Source organism: Cervus elaphus, chromosome 24 (assembly GCF_910594005.1).
Source record: "Cervus elaphus chromosome 24, mCerEla1.1, whole genome shotgun sequence".
Classification (NCBI taxonomy): domain Eukaryota; kingdom Metazoa; phylum Chordata; class Mammalia; order Artiodactyla; family Cervidae; genus Cervus; species Cervus elaphus.
The window spans coordinates 20316823-20328841 of NC_057838.1; the positions used below are offsets into that span (position 1 = coordinate 20316823).

Genomic DNA, 12019 nt, shown 5'->3' on the forward strand with positions numbered 1-12019 from the left:
TTCCATCTTTGAGGAATGCCTGTATCACTATGAACTTTGCTCTAAGAACTGGTTTTGCTACATCTCATAGAGTTTTATATGGTTGTGTTTTCATTGTTGTTTGTCTCAAGGTATTTTTAATTTCCCTTTTGGTTTCCTCATTGATTCATTGGTTTTTTAGTAGAGCGTTGTTTAGTCTTCATGTAATCGTTGGTTTTTTTTTAAATTTCTTTTTTTGTGGTTGATTTCTTTTCCTTTTTTTTTTTTTTTTTTTTAGGTTAATTTGTGCTTTTATTTGCCAGTGTAATTTAACTACAGTGGCCTGCAAACATTTTTAGTCTAAAAAAAATACATTTTATATCAGTCCAACAAAAACACATGTATATGTGTGTATAACATGTATATGTATGTAAAAGTGAAATAAAAATTTTGCCAAAAATGTCTACCCTGAGTGTTAATTCTTTTTGAGACTTTTTTTTTTTTAAACAGTTTTAGGTTTATAGCAAAATTGACAGAAAGGTACAGAAATTCCCCATATACTCTTGACCCTCACTTGCATAACCATTATTAACAGGGTGGTACTTTTTTTTTTTTAAACCAAGGATGAACTATATCGACCCATCATACCCACCAGAGTGCGCAGTTCTCCTTCGTGCTAGCTTTAATGAAGTGTATAGTGCTGTGTGTTCTGTTTTAGACAGAAATATGATGTCGGACATCCATCACTATAATGTCATTCAAAGTATTTTCACTGCTCATAAAAACTTAAACACTCTGTGGGTTTATCTTCTCTCTCCCAAACTCCTGGCAACCATTGATCTTTTTATTGTCTCCATAGTTTTGCCTTTTCCAGAATGGCTTACAGCTGGAGTCTGTTTTTATGTTTTTCTTTCTCCTTGAAAAGAGAGGTTCAAAACCTTTATGTCTGCGAGACCACTCTTGGTTTTACTGATTTTTTTTCTGTTGTTTTTTTAATCTCTACTTTATTTCCTCCCTGATCTTTATTATTTCTGTCCTGGTGACCTTAGTTTTTTTTGTTCTTCTTTTTCTAATTCTTTTAGGTGGTAGGTTAGGTTGTCTATTAGAGATTTTTTATCTTTTGAGGAATGCCTGTTTCACTATGAACCTTCCTCTAAGAACTGTTTTTGCTACATCTCACAGATTTTCGTTTGGCCCATCCCCAGCCATGCAGGGACTGGACAGACTCTAGGTGGCGAACTGCCCCACTAAAGACTGTAGCTTTTCCTCTAACACTGAGCCCGGTCGCAGAGGTCCCGCTTAGTAGTTTCATGGAGGTGCAGGGAGTGTGTTGGCTATTTGCTTATCGGGAGGTCACAGGCTTTGCGCCCTTTGTCACAGTGAAACCTGCGGGTGACTTGTAGTTTTGTGCCATTGTGGTCAGAGAAGATGCTTGAAATAATTTCTGTGCTCTTAATGTGTGGAGGTGAGGTTTGTGCCCTAGTATGTGGTCAGTCCCAGAGAATGTTTCATGTGCACCTGAAAAGAATGTGTATTCTGTGTGTTTTGTTTGTTTGCTTTTGGATATAATGTCCTGAAAATATCAGTTAAATCTGTCTGTTCCGTTGTATCATTTAGGGTCTCTGTTGCCTTACTGATTTTCTGTCTAGAAGATCTGTCCCTTGATGTCAGTGGGGTGTTGCAGTCTCCTACTGCAAACTTATTGTTTTCCCGTCAGTTTCTCCCTTTATGTCCATTAGCATTTATTTTATGTACTTGGGTGCGCCTATGTTAGATGTGTGTGTATATATATATATGTTGACCAGTGTAAAACTCTCTTCTTGTATTGATCTCTTTATCATTATTTTGTGTCCTGTATCTTCCTTTATAGCCTCTGCTTTAAAGTCTATTTTGTTTGATATAAATAGTGTAGCTCCAGCTTTTTTGTTATTTCCACTTGCATGAATATCTTTTTCCATCCCTCCACTTTCAGTCTGTGTGTGTCCTTTGCCCTAAAGGTGGTTCTCTTGCGGGCAGCAGACTGTAGGCTTTTTTTTTTAATCCAGTCTGCCACTCTATGGGTTTTGATTGGCGTATTCAGTCCATTGACATTTAAGGTAATTATTGATACACATGTATTCATTGCCATATTAAACCTTGTCTTCCAGTTTGTGCTTTGTCTTTCCTTTGTTTTACTTTTCTTCCTGTGGTTTGATGTTTTCCTTGTTTTTTATGCTTGTGTTCTCTTCTTTTTGGTTTTTGTGGCTTTATTGTAAGTTTTTGACTCATGGATGCCCGGTTTTTCAAGTATGTTAATGCCTTCTTATATCTGCTTGCTGTAGACTGATGTCATATAGGCTCAAACACATTCCAAATTAAAAAAAAAAAGGAATCTGCACTTTCTTACTCTCCTTCCCCGTATTTTATGATTTTCGTGTCCTATTTTACATCTTCATGTTTATCCTTTTGCTGTTCCTTGTATTTATTGTTAGTTTCATAAATAGTGTTTTTTTTTTTCTCTTTTTGATCTGTATGTTGGCTAGTTTAAATTATTTACTTTATGATTATGATTTCCTCCTTTCTATAACTTCTTGCTTCTTTTCTGTTTAAAGAAAATCTTTCAATATTTTTCCCTTCTATTCCAAATGGTGATCATGGTGGGTGGCTAGTGTATTCCAGGTTGCAGAGTTTTCCCTTTCAAGACTGAATGTATTTTGCCCTTCCCTTCTGGCCGGCTGTGTTTCTGTAGTGAAATCAGCCCGTAGCGTTATAGGGGTTCCCTTATGATGAACTTTTTCTCTTGCTGTCTTTAGAGCCCCCTTTGTCTTTAGCTTTTGCCATTTTTATTATAATATGTCCTGGTATAGGTCTGTTTGAGACCTCCGTATTTCCTATATCTGGATATCTATTTCCTTCTCTAGGTTTGGGAAGTTTCAGCCATAATTCTTCAGTATATTTTCAGTCTCCTTTTGTCTTTCTTCCCCTTCTGTAATCCATGTTAGGCATATATTGGCACACTTTAGACTATTCCATAGGTCTGTTATATTCCTTTCTTTTTTTTTTTTTTCATTTGCTGTCTGATGTGTTGCTTGGGTAATTTCCATAATTTTATCTTCCAGATCACTGATTCTTTCTTCTACTTTATTCATTCTGCTCTTCATTGCCTTTAGCTCAGCTGTCATCTCAGCAAATAAATTTTTCTTGGCTACTTATAGTTTCTGGTTCCTTTTTACAGTAATCTGCATTTCTGTTGATAGTCTTTCTTAACTCCTTCGGTATTTCCATCATCTCCTTTGTGACCTCGGTGTCTGTTCGACTGAAGAGGTCTGCTTCCAGTTTGTTCCTTCAGGGGATTCTCTTGGTCTTTTAACTAGGAGTGGCTCCTCTGCTTTTTCATTTTGCTTGTATTTCTCTTTTTCTGTGAGTTTAGGAGAAACAGTTATCAACTGTGGTCTTAGAGGGCTGTTTTTATGTGGGCGTGCTCCTGCCCAGCTTGTATGGGTTTAATGTTTTTTTGGCACGAGGGCTGTTTTTAGTTTGGTTACTTGCGGTCTCTTTCCTCAGTGTGTGCTGGCTGTGAGCCCTGGATAGGGGGTGTGCAGGTACACGGCCCATGCAGTTCCCAGGAAGGCAGGGGAAAGCGGCTGGCTCCTGGACCCTAGGTGGCGGTCACGTGTGCTCCCAGGAAGTCAGGGTGGGAGCTGGTGCCTGTTTGCGGGACCCTCTGCAGCAGCAGCGCGGCTCACACCTGCCCCTGGGGCCCTGCTGCCTGAGAGCACCTGCAGAGGAAGATGCTCCTCAGGCGGCCCGCCCCTCTCCTCCCCTGCCCCCAGCAGCGGTGCCCTGCCTCTCTGGGGGCCCAGGCCTCCCCCGTGCTCCCCCGATTGTGGCTCACCCCACCCAGCCAACCCCAGTCCCCCCCAGGCCTGCCCTCTGACGCCCGGGCCAAAGCACCCACCCCTCCCGCCCCAGCGGGTGAGGGCTCGGGCTGGAGGGAGCCAGGAGGCGCTGGCCTTCTCCACTTTGGCCTCTGCAAGCCGGTTACTGCCTTCTCCTCAGGGCACCCCCTCTGTCCCAACTGGTCTCCCCGCTGGGAGGAGACTTCCCGGTGTGTGGAAACCTTTCCTCTTTCTCCGCTCCCTCCCAGGGGCGCAGGTTCTGCCTAGATCCCTCTGTCCCAACTGGTCTCCCCGCTGGGAGGAGACTTCCCGGTGTGTGGAAACCTTTCCTCTTTCTCCGCTCCCTCCCAGGGGCGCAGGTTCTGCCTAGATCCCTTTGTCCCCGTCTCTCTCTCTCGTGTGTGTGTGTGCCATCGAGCTGTGTGGAGATTTTCTTGCCTTTTGGAAGCCAGAGGTCTTCTGCCAATATTCAGTAGATGTCCTGTGAGAATCGTTCCACATGTAGGTGTATTTTTGATGTATATGTAGGAGAAGGTGAGCTCCACGTCCTACCTCCCCACCATCTTGATCCGATCACCCATAATCTCTTAAAATACATTCTCAGCCCCCATCTCTTTCGTCCTTCTGGAGCCCCAGTCACGTGTAGACTGGCGTGCCTCCCCTTTGTTCATAAATCTCACACGGTGCTCTCAGTTTCTTTTCATCTGTCTTTCTGTCCGCGGTTCTGACTGGCTGATCTCACTTCTGTCTTCCAGATCACTCATTCATTTTTCTGTTTCATTTTTGAACTTGGAGTCTAGTAGATATTCTTCCAGGAGCTGCCTCTTGGTTTTTTTAAATTTTTATTTATTTGTGGTTGTGCTTGGTCTGCGTCGCTGCACGGAGGCTTTCTCCAGCTGTGGAGAGCGGGGCTCCTCTCTGGTTGCCGCGTGCAGGCTCCCTGTGGCAGCGGCCTTGGGGCGCACGGGCTTCAGTACTGGCGGTGCCTGTGCTCAGTAGCTGTGGCAGACAGGCTCGGTTGCCCTGTGGCGTGTGGCGTCTTTGTGAACCCGGGATTGAATCCCTGTCCCCAGCTTTGACGGGTAGATTCTTAACCACTGACCTCCCAGTACCAGAGAAGTTCGACTTCTCTTGTTTTAATTCACAGTGGTTTGCTTTTTCATTTTACTTAATGTTCTCTGTCTCTGTGAATTTAGGAGAAACAACTGTCCACTGTGGCTTTGAAGGGCTGTTTTTCTGTGGGAGCATCTATGTGTAGACTGTTAGGTCCGGGTTTTTGGTGTGAGGGCTGCTTTTGGTCTGGATGCCAGCCACCTCTTTCCTCAGAGTGTGCTGCCTGCTGTCTGCTCGCTAGAGGGAGGTGATGGTGTGTCACAGCATCTGGAGCCTGCACTCGATGTGCAGTGGGACTTGCTCTTTGGTCCATCATTGTCTCTGCCCTGTTGCGGGCAGGGCCTGCTCCCCAGCAGTCGAGGTGGAAGTTCTGAGGTCTGGTTCCATCAGGCTCCATTGTTTTGCGTGTGTGTCCTGCATCAAAGGAGCTGATCGCTGAAGCAGGTGAGGGCTTGCGGTCACAGCAAACCTGTGTGCCACCTGCGTAGGCATCGGCAGTTCCGCTCTGAGGCAGCCCAGGGTGGCATCCCTTTCTCTGTTGTGTTTGTCCCAGATCCAGTGCAAGGCTGGGTGTGGGGTAGGCTGGGCTCAGGGCTGGGGCATCGTGGCTGCAGGAGTTGAGGTATCTGGGCTGCCTCTCTGGCAGTCTTCTCCCAGGACCTGTCTGCCCCAGCGGTAAGCTGCGGTGTGGAACGGTGGAGACAGAACGCTCAGGCTGGAAAAGGCTTGCTGTGAACCACCGCCCAGGGCCCGTCTGCCTCGGGTTCAGCACTTAGCTGCCGCGCTAAGTGCTCCCCAGCTAGACCGTGTAGCGCTTCCAGCTCGCTCTCCCCAACTACCTGCCGTCGGTGTGAATGCTGGCCGTGGGTTCTGTGACTCCGCCTGGATTCCACTCCAGGTGTGTGTCTGACTAGCCCAACCCAGTCTTTAGCTAGACCCAAGTCTCAAGAACGCTCAAACTACTGCACAATTGTACTCATCTCACATGCTAGTAAAGTAATTCTCAAAATTCTCCAAGCCAGGCTTCAGCAATACGTGAACCGTGAACTTCCAGATGTTCAAGCTGGTTTTAGAAAAGGCAGAGGAACCAGAGATCAAATTGCCAACATCCTCTAGATCATTGAAAAAGCAAGAGATTTCCAGAAAAACATCTATTTCTGCTTTATTGACTACGCCGACTAAGCCTTCGACTGTGTGGATCACAATAAACTGTGGAAAATTCTGAAAGAGATGGGAATACCAGACCACCTGACATGCCTCTTGAGAAACCTGTATGCAGGTCAGGAAGCAACAGTTAGAACTGGGCATGGAACAACAGACTGGTTCCAAATAGGAAAAGGAGTCCGTCAAGGCTGTATATTGTCACTCTGTTTATTTAACTTATATGCAGAGTACATCATGAGAAACGCTGGGCTGGAGGAAGCACAAGCTGGAATCAAGATTGCCGGGAGAAATATCAATAACCTCAGATATGCAGATGACACCACCCTTATGGCAGAAAGTGAAGAGGAACTAAAAAGCCTCTTGATGGAAGTGAAAGAGGAGAGTGAAGAAGTTGGCTTAAAGCTCAACATTCAGAAAACTAAGATCATGGCATCTGATCCCATCACCTCATGGGAAATAAATGGGGAGACAGTGGAAACTGTCAGACTTCATTTTTTTGGGCTCCTAAATCACTGCAGATGGTAACTGCAGCCATGAAATTAAAGGACGCTTACTCCTTGGAAGGAAAGTTATGACCAACCTAGATAGCATATTAAAAAGCAGAGACATTTTACTTTGCCAACAAAGGTCCGTCTGGTCAAGGCTATGGTTTTTCCAGTGGTCATGTATGGATGTGAGATTGGGACTGTGAAGAAAGTTGAGCGCCGAAGAATTGATGCTTTTGAACTGTGGTGTTGGAGAAGACTCTTGAGAGTCCCTTGGACTGCAAGGAGATCCAACCAGTCCATCCTAAAGGAGATCAGTCCTGGGTGTTTATTGGAAGGACTGATGCTGAAGCTGAAACTCCAGTACTTTGGCCACCTGATGCAAAGAGTTGACTCATTGGAAAAGACCCTGATGCTGGGAGGGATTCGGGGCAGGAGGAGAAGGGGACGACAGAGGATGAGATGGCTGGATGGCATCACTGACTCGATGGGCATAGGTTTGAGTAAACTCTGGGAGTTGGTGATGGACAGGGAGGCCTGGCGTGCTGCGATTCATGGGGTCGCAAAGAGTCGGACGTGACTGAGCGACAGAACTGAACTGAACTGAACTGAGTCTCCGCCAGGCTGTGCAGTGAGCAGGGCTGGGATGTTCGCCCCTTCAGACTGGGAAGTGCCTGAGGCAGCAGCCACTGTGCAAGGCTCTCTGCCCTGATTGTTGGCGAGCCAGGACGCGAGCTCCTCACAAGTACAGCCTAGGCTTCTGCAGCCTCCTGTCTGCCTCAGGGGATTCCCCGCAGGCAAGGGGGCTTGTCTCCTTGTGCGGGACCCCAGGCCTGGGTTGCTCCTATCGTGAGTCAGCTTGCTCCCTCCCCAGGGCGAGGGGTCCAACCCTGTGGACTTTCTCTTCCTCACAGGTCCCGAACCTGATCGCCTGCCACTGCCTTTTTTGTCCTTCCCAGTTATGTGGGTATTTTTCCTGTAGCTTTGGTTGTATAGTTAAGTTTGCTGTGAGAGTTATTCCTCACGTAGATGTATTTTTGGTGTGTTCATGGGGGAGGTGAGCTCCATGTCCTCCTACTCCGCCATCTTGACCCCCCTTTTCTTACATTGGTTGGTTTTTGAATGTTAAACCAACCTTCCACCCTTCAGATAGGCCCTTGTTGAGTTGTCGTGTACTACATTTTTTACATATTGTTGGATCCTATTTGCTAAAATTTTGTTAAATTTTTTCTTATACCTATGTTTGTGAGGGATATTGTTCTGTGGTTTTCTTGTGATGTGTTTGTCTGGTTTAATTATTAGGTTGTGATAATTATAATTTTAATTATAGCCTTACAGAATGTTTTCTCCTCTTCATCTTTTTTGAAAAGTTTATGTAGAATTTGTATTGTTTCACCTTACTTGGTTTGGTAGAATTCACCATTGAGGCCTACTTGCCCTGCTTGTTTTTATGGAAGGGTTTTAACGATAAATTCTATTTCTTTAATACATATAGAACTCTTCCGGTTTTTTATCCCTTCTTGAATTAGCTTTGGTATAGTTTTTGCCTTTCAAAGATTTTGTCCATTTCACCTAAAGTACTTGAAGTTTTTGCAAAAAGTTGTGAATAATACCTTCTTGCTATCATTTTAATGTCTAAAATCTGTAGTGATAGCTCTTTGTTCCTGACTTTGGTAATTTTTTTTTTTTTTTACTATATGAAAGTAATTCCTAAGTCTAATAAAATCACAATGATTTTCAGTGCCTATTGCAATATATATATTCTTTGAATTTTTATTTACATTAATACCAATTTTTAAAGAGTAAAGATGAGTCAATTTCTCTGATAGTTGTAATGTTTGTCTTTTTATTCCTGGTCAGCTTAGCTGTGCTGTGCTTAGTCATGTCCAACTCTTTGTGACCCCACGGACCTCATGGACTCTTTGCAAGCCCACCTGCCAAGCTCCTCTGTCCATGGTGATTCTCCAGGCAAGAATACTGGAGTGGGTAGCTGTTCCCTTCTCCAGGGGATCTTCCCAACCCAGGGATTGAACCCAGGTCTCCTGCATTGCAGGCAGATTCTTTACCATCTGAGCCACCAGGGAAGCCCGTGAATACTGGAGTGGGCAGCCTATCCCTTCTCCAGGGGATCTTCCCCACCCAGGAATTGAACTGGGGTCTCCTGCATTGCAGGTGAATCCTTTACCAGCTGAACTGCCAGGGAAGCCCCAGCCTAACTAGGGGGTTACTAATTATTTGATGTTCTCAAGGAACCAGCTTTGGATGTCATTTGTTCCCCTTGTTTTTATGTTTTTTACTTCATTGATTTCTTCTCTGGTCTTTATTATTTCCTTTATTTTGCGTTTCATTTGGCATTTTCTAGTTTTTTAATGTGGAAGCTGTCTTCTTTTAGAATTTTTTTTTCAAGTTTCCATTTTATATCTTTGGGGGGGGCTTAGTAGCTACAACTGATTATTTTATAATCTTAGTGTTGTTTTTTAGTTTATATTGTACATTTTAAAGTTATTGCAGTCTACCCTCACATTATATTACATCTCACTTCCATTTTCCTTTGCTCAGCTATCATGCTGTTATTGCCATACACTTTCAGTTTCCAAATATGGCCTTAAATCCACACTGGATAGTTACTATTTTTGTTTTAACAGACAGTTGTTTTTAAAGAGATTTAAATAACTACAATGACTTTCTATAAGTCAAGTTAATATTTCCAATCCTTCATTTCTTTTTGTAAACACAGATTTTCATTTTATGTCTTTTTTTTTTTCTGCCTGAAGAGTGTTCTTTAACTTTTCTTGTGCTGCAGATCTGATGAATTCCTTTAGCACTTCTGCCTGAAAGAAACTTACTTTCTCTTCAGTTTTGAAAAAATATTTTTTGATGAATATAAAATTGTGTTGACAGTTTTTGTTTTCTTGCTTTTTTACTATTGATGAGAACTCTTTTGTCATCCTTATTTTATTCCTCTGTATGAGGTGTGTCTTATTTTTTCTCTGGGTGCTTTTAATGTTTTTTGATCACTGGTTTTCACCAGTTTGGTTAAGCTTATGCCTTGGTGGAGTTCCCTTCTTGTTTCTTGTACTTGGAATTCTTTCAGTTTCTAGAATTTGTAAGTTTATAATTTTCATAAAACTCTTGGCCATTATTCCTTCTGATGTTACCCTGCCCCGCACAATCTCCTGTTCTTCAGGGACTCCAGTTACACGCTCATTAGGTTGTTTGAAGCTATCCCACAGTTCTTTCATGCTCTGTTCTTTTTCGCTTTTCTTTCCATATTTCTTTTTAGATACTTTCTGTTGCTATGTGTTTTAAATTCACGAATCTTTTCTTCCACAGTGTCTAATCTACTGTTAATCTTAAACATTCATAAGTTTTCATCTCATTATTGTGGTTTTCATATTTAAAAGTCTAATTTGTATCTTTATGAGTTTCATGTCTCTGTGAAACATGCTTAATAGACAGACATGAAATGTTTAATTAACATCTTCACTCCAGCTTCATAGAAGTGTATTCTACAGAACACAGTTACGATGACTTTTAATGCCTTTGTCTGCTATCTCTGGGCTTCCCAGGTGGTGCACTATTGTAAAGAACCTGCCTGCCAATGCAGGAAATGTAAAAGACAAGCAAGTTTGATCCCTGGGTTGGGAAGACCCTCTGGAGGAGGTTGGCAGCCCACTCCAGTATTCTTGCCTGGAGAATCCCATGGACAGAGGAGCCGGGTGGGCTACAGTCCACGGGGTTGTAAGAGCAGGAGACAACTGAAATAACAGCACAGCACACCGAGCCGTCTCTGGTATCCGTGTCAGTTCTGGATAGCCTTAATAGAGTGAGTTTCTCTTCATTATGGATATATTTTCCTTCTTATTTGAATGGATGTTAATTTTTTGTTCAATGCTAGACATTGTGAATGTTATTTAGGGCACAGAGTATTTTTGTATTCTGACAAATATACTTGAGTTCTGTTCTGAGACATAGCCGAGTTACTCGGGCATAGTTCCTTTGAACGAGGAGATCTTATTTTTTACTAGGTTGGACCGCAGTGGTGGTTAGTCTAGGGAAAGCTGTACTGCTCTTCTGAAGCAAGACGCTGCTCAGTACTGTACCCAGTGCCTCACACACTTTGGCATCTTCACTCTTGTCTCGTGGGCACGGTGCTCTTACTCACCCTAGGTGAGCTCTGGCTTTGTCCTCTCTACTGCTTCTCGTTGAGTCCTTCCCGGGCTCTGGGTGATTTGCACTCTCTGACTGGGACTCTGCTGAATTCTTGAGGGAACCCTTTGCAGAGCTCTGGAGTCCTCCATTCTCTACTCTTCTCTGGTCACTCTGACAGCGTGGTCAGAAATTGACTCCATACACTCAGGTCAGGGAGTCGACTAGGCTCCAGCTGGGTTCCCTTTCCCTACACACAGCAGAGCAAAAAGAGCAGGTAAGATGGACGCGTGGTTTGAGGCCAGGTTTGGGAGACCTTTGGGTACTGCCTGGAAGCATCAGGACTCAAGCCTGTAGGATACACTGAAGCCACATTTCACGAAAATGCAGATGACCTAAGCAAGTCCTTGCCGTATATGTTAAGGACTAAGTGGTGAGTTAGGGATGTGGAATTCTCTGCTTCTGGCCATGCTGCCAACCCCCAGATCATTGAGGGCATCACCCTTCAGGACTCGGTGTCCTCACCAGTGAAGGATGTGTCTTAATACTGATGGATTACTGACCTATCAGTGGCCAGAGATAGTTTCTCCAAAAGGGCCCAGGGAAGTCACAGCACAGCACATAGAGGACGCGACCCCTTCAGTTGCTGCTGAAAGGTTGTTGCTGACCCACGAAAAGACACCGGGGTTCTTGGCCTCTGGAGGAGAGGAATTCAATCCGGGGCCAGAGACGAGGCTGGATCGCTCAGAGCTTTAGTGTAATAAAGTTTTATTAAAGTATAAAGGAGATAGAGAAAGCTTCTGACATAGGCGTCAGAAGGGGCTTCTAGAAAGAGTACACCTTCAGCTGGATGTTATATAGTCACCAGCAGTCTGTTGATGAAAGAAAGGAATGTCTTAAAACTCAAAATGGCACCAGGCCCCTCATCCATAAGATGCATTTGGGATAATCTTGGCACCAGAGGATTCATCTGGGGCCATAAAACGATTGACTTGAATCTTGTAGAAGGGCAGATTACTATACAAATAGTTTCGTTTACAAAGATTGAAAAGTGAAAGTGAAGTTGCTCAGTCCTGTCCGAGTCTTTGCGACCCCGTGAACTGTAGCCTACCAGGCTCCTCTGTCCAAGGGATTCTCTAGGCAAGAATACTGGAGTGGGTTGCCATTTCCTTCTCCTTACATAGATTAGGGGAACAATATCTGAGCATAACATAATGGTTTGTCAAGTAGGTTCTGAGCCATTAGGCGGAACCGACTTGAAGACAGAGTCTG

General features: G+C 43.9%; 1 protein-coding gene across 9 annotated transcripts in view; it reads left to right on the forward strand.

Moving 5' to 3' along the window:
- Nucleotides 1-12019, forward strand: part of FBXL2 (F-box and leucine rich repeat protein 2) — an 84021-nt gene that overhangs the window by 60719 nt on the left and 11283 nt on the right. The window lies entirely within an intron of this gene.